This window comes from Orycteropus afer, unplaced genomic scaffold, assembly GCF_000298275.1.
Source record: "Orycteropus afer afer isolate SDZICR_OR568_19922 unplaced genomic scaffold, OryAfe1.0 scaffold00023, whole genome shotgun sequence".
Lineage (NCBI taxonomy): Eukaryota > Metazoa > Chordata > Mammalia > Tubulidentata > Orycteropodidae > Orycteropus > Orycteropus afer.
Window position 1 is genome coordinate 4,916,194 of NW_006921610.1, and position 5,475 is coordinate 4,921,668.

Below are 5,475 nucleotides of genomic sequence, written 5' to 3' on the forward strand. Positions count from 1 at the left end.
TGGTACTGAGTCCTGAGAGCCTACACTGAGGTAAATTATTTAGAGGAAAACCTCTCTTTGGTCAGCCTTCCAATCTTCTTTCTTCAGTGCTGTATCCTGAGTTGTTTTCGGCTACTAATTGCCACTAGGGTTTGATATTGCCTTGAAGGGTTAGTTGTCCTTCCTAGTCTGTTGCTTGTTTAAAGAGGGAACTTGGAGCAGCTTAAAGATTCTATAGTGATATTTCGGGCACTCATTGAGGGCCTGGTTAGGGAAGGCAGGCTGTAGATAATTTGGAGAATCTGCAATCCAGGAAAAGTTAGGCAGGCAGGAGACAAATCTTGACTGGTCTCACACACGGATAGTAAGGATCTTAGATTTTCATTTACATGATGGGCAGCTATATAATCATTTCAAGCACTAAAATCAATTGCTATTGAATGGATTCTGACTTGTGGTGACCTCATGTGTCAGAATAGAACCATGCTTCATAAGATTTTCAGTGATTTTTTGGAAGTAGATTGCCAGGATTTTCTTTAAAGGCATCTCTCGGTGGACTCGAACTGACAACCTTTCAATATCTAGAGGGGCATAACACATTTGCATTTTAGACAGATAACTGTAGCAGCTGATAGAAAATTAATGGCCTGGACTCAGGGCACTCAGTTGGGAGTCCATGTTGGTATTTCAAATGAGAATTATTAATGGACTGAATTAAAACAATGGCAATAGAGAAGAAGAAAAGAGGACAACATGGGAGAGACTTAGGAGGTAATGCTGAGCGCTCCTATTCAGGGCTGACTGAATAAATGTGGAAAGTGAGGGAAGACTGGAGTTACAGTCAAACTGATGGTGGTAAGTAACGCTTCCTAGAGCAGTGGCCCTCAAACTTTAATGTGCATCAGAATCACCTGGAGGGCAACTTGATGGGCCCCTACCCAAGAATATTTGATTCTGCAGGCTGGTGTGGCACACAATAATTTGCATTTCTCTCAAGTTCTCTCTGCAGACTTTGATGCTGCTGGCCCAGGGATCACACATTGAGAACCGCTAATTTAGAGAACAGTTTAGTTTTGATTTGGCTTCACGGATGCTTTATAGATTGGATGAGATGGGTGAAAAAATTTAGGTGGAATAAATGGTATAGACAAGGCACTAACAAGAAACCATGATCTAACAACTTTAAGAATGTAATCAACATCACTGAATTGTGCATGTAGAAACTGTTGAATTGGCATATTTTTGCTATGTATTTCAACAACAACAAAATCAATGAAATTTTAAAAAATAGTAATAGAGGGTATGCTATTCAGATGTTCAAACCACCCTAAACATTTTTCACATATTGTAATTATGTATTGTAATTATAGATGAGTTATGCATGTGATAATACATAAAGCACAACATCAACAACAACAACAAAAAAGAGTAAAGAAATGCTCTGTTTCTCATGCAAAAAAAAGAAAGAAAGAAAAAGAAAAGAAACCGTTATCTACCCTTTAGTCTCCTGCCTAAAATTTAGCCTAACTCTTCTATACAGCTGGAAACACTGTGCCTCAGGTGTTTCTTTAAGTACTTTTGCTCCAAAGTCATCTTTTTCCTGGCATCTAAATTAAAAGTTGCATTTTGCTTTCAATTCCACCTAGTATCTGCAGCATACGACTAATTTTTGATCACTTGGCATGATGTCCTTTTTGTCACCATTCACAGTAAAGCAAAATGACAGAGAAGCCAAACATTTCTCCTACTTGTTAAGCTCCTAGGGTGATTGAATGAGCCACACCTGTAACCAATCAAGAAATGTACTGATCATACTGGAAGATCTTTTATTGCTTTTCACAAAAAGGAAAGGGAAACAGAAACAGGAATTTTCTGGGTAAAGAGTCACTGTTATTACTAGTGGCTCCTAGAGTAACTCTCAGGTGCATTAAAATTCCTCTTGGATGTTACCTTCTCCAGAGAAGTTGCCCAGTAAATATATTGGTTCTAAAAAAAACCAAACTCACTGCTGTTGAGTCAATTTCAACTCATAGCGACCCTTTCTTGGGTTTCTGAGGTGGTATCACTACAGAAGTAGATTGTCCAACCTTCCTTCTGAAGAGTGGCTGGTGGGTTTGAATCGCTAGCCTTCTGGTTAGCAGTCAAATGCTGTAGGCACTATGCTACCAGAGCTCCTAAATATTGGTTAGCATTCATATATATATATATATATTTTTAAATAAAAGTATAGATTATCATTTAGATTTGTTAAATAAAAATACATACTACTGCTTTGTAATGTAATGTAATATAAAAATTTAAGAATACTATAAACTTTTTTTTTTTTTTTTTTTTTTTTGCTGCTCCTTTTCTAATTGTTGGAAATGTTCAGTTAAGGTGATTTGGGCTCTTTTTTGATGTGTGCCAAGTTGGTCTAGTTTGAAAGTTACTAAGTGTCAATCTTCAGCTATAAATTTGTCCTGAGACCTAAGATATGGAACATCTATTTATGGAGGATTAGCTGTGGTGTCTGTCACTCAGCAGTTCAAGGGGCTATGAGGAGGTCAGGTTCTAAAGTGAACTTCATGAAGGGCATGTATTTTACGCAATGACAGAGCTGAAAGTTCTGAAACACATAGTTCACTCATTTTACAGATGAGGAAAATGAGTTTGAAAGCAGGGGAGTGATTTACAAGGCTGACATATTTAGTTGTAAAAAAAATGGCAAGCAGGCCAGGGACGGGGAGAACGGTAAGCTGACCCGCTCTTCCCAGCCCTGAGCACCAGTTCTTTTCTGCGTCAATCCAAAGGCTTTGGGTTTAGACCAAGACAGTTTGGAGTAGCCACTCTGGACAAGTGTTAATGTACAGATTCACAAGGTGTATTCTATGGGATGAAATTAACTGACGTCATTTAAAGATTTTGTCCTGTGGTCATGTAATTTTTAGAACTGCAAAGTGAAACAACACCAATAAATTTTTTTTTTTTTTTTTTGAGGTTCCACTTCTGGGGGCCATTACAATTGATATGCCTGAAAATCTCATGTTGCCATTGAGTTGCCCCCAACTCATTGCAACCTCATGCACAATGAAATGAAACACCCCCTGGTTCTGCATCATTGCCATAATCAGTTGTCAATTGGGCTCTTGTGATCCATAGGATTGTCATTGGCTGATTTTCAGTAGATGGCCAGGCCTTTCTTCCTACTCCTTCTTAGTCTGGAAGTTCTGCTGAAACCTATTCAGCATTATAGCAACATGCAAGCCTCCACTGGCCAATGGGTGGTGGCTGTGCATGAGCTGCACTGGTAGAGACTCATGTCTGGGTCTCCTTCATGGAAGGTGAGAATCCTACCAGTAAACTACCACTAGGAGCTCTGGTGGTGTAGTACCTAAGGCACTTGACTGCTAACCAGAAGGCTGGGGTTGAAACCCACCAGCCACTCCTCGGAAGGAAGATGGGTCAATCTACTTCCATAGTGATACTGCCTTGGAAACCCACGGAGGGGTTTCTATGAGTCAGGTCTGACTTGACGGCACATAACAACAACAACAAATCACTACCGTGCCTGTGAAAAGCTCATAGAGAGGTTATAATGCATAGTATTTTCTACATTGTTTACCATAGACCTTCTTCTTATAGATCAATTTATGACACTATTGATTTTCAATAATTCATTGGAAAAGTCTGGTCCCAATTCCTTGGTTTACATATAAGGAAGGGAAGCTACAGAGAGGTTTATGGACTAGGGTTCCAATTTGGAAGCAAGCCCCAGATCATGTCTTCTCTAGGTAGCTGTCTACTGAAATGATCATTTCAGGGTATACCAAGTTAGGCTTCAGATTACATCTGAGAGTATCTATCTAGTTCAGGACCTATCACAACATCTTGCCTCTCCCTCAGATGTATTTTAGGTCACTGACAATAAAACTGACTCAGTTTCCTGGAGACCTCTTGACTAGTCACATTCAATAGGTCAACTGGATGGTACCATTTATGATGAACTGGATTTCAGGAATACATGTGGGTTCTGGGGAGTTTTCCAGGGACTAAACTGGATCTGTGAAACAATGGGACAATTGTCATTCACTATGTACCTTTCCATATTTGCCACACTGCTGAACTTCCAACTTCAGATGCCATGTTTTTTATCATGAAAGATTAGAGCTAAGAAAGTTCTGTCCTTTTCATTTTCTTCCACAGAAAACAACCTGTTGTGGTCCTGGATATTTTCAGTGAAGATGACAGAAAGATGAGTTAGATATTGGTTCAAACTCTGTGAGTTAGACATTTATTTCTTGGCTGCTCGTTACTTCACTCAGAGCATCAAGAAGTATTTAACAAAAATTTTTAAAAAAAAGGAAAAAAAAGAGCTATTTAATAAATCATTGCTCACGAATGGCAATGGTGGGTTGGTCTGGTGTACATAGTCTCTCATAAAATGCTACCTCCTCCACATAGCCTTCTCTTACTACCTTTGAGTGATGTGATAGCTTCCAACTCCAAGACCCATATGAAAACTAATAAAAATGAAATGTATATTCAATTTGAAAAATGGTCATCTGAGCTAGAGGCACCTTTTATGCTCCATGGGTACCTCTATATTATATTTACATATACACATATACGTATAAAAATATAATAGGTGATTTTCAAACTCTAGGACTTAAAGTAGTGCCTAAAGGCATTTGACCGCTAACTAGAAGGCTGACGGTTCAAACCCACCAGCCACTCCTCAGAATGCAGATTGGGCAATCTACTTCCATAGTGATACCGCCTGGGAAACCCAAGGAGGGGTTGCTATGAGTCAGAATCAACTTGATGGCAATGAGTTTGGTTTGGTTGGTAGTTAGGACTTGTGGTTAACCATATACTAACTAAAAACCAAACTCACTGCCATCAAGTCAATTCTGACTCTAGCAACCTCCAATGGATTTCCAAGACTGTAAATCTTTACGGAAGCAGGGTGCTTCGTCTTTCTTCTGTGGAGTGGCTTGTGGGTTTGAAGCACTGACCTTTTGCTTAGCAGCCAAGTGCCTTAATCACTACACCATCAGAGTTCCTAGTGAACAATATAAAAACTTGCATATTCAAACTAGTAATTTGGAAAGTCATGTTTCTGGGAAAAAAATATTTATTTGTATGCACATACATAGAAATAATTTGTGTGGGAGAGGCAGGAGTTAAAGGTTAATTCACAAGTCACATAAGAAGATTGGCTTTGTTATTTTATCATTATATCTCATACTGAAAAGTCTTGTTGTTGTTAGGTGCCATTGAGTTAGCTCTGGTAATCCTACATACAACAAAGTGAAACACTGCCTGGTCATGCGCCATCATCATAATCCTTGTTATGCTTGAGCCCATCGTTACAGCCAGTGGGTCAATTCATCACATTGAGCGTCTTCCCCTTTGTAACTGACCTTCTACTTTCCCAAGCTATATATCCTTCTCCAGGGACTGATCCCTTCTGATAACATGCTCAAAGTATGTGAGATGAAGTCTGGCCATTCTCGT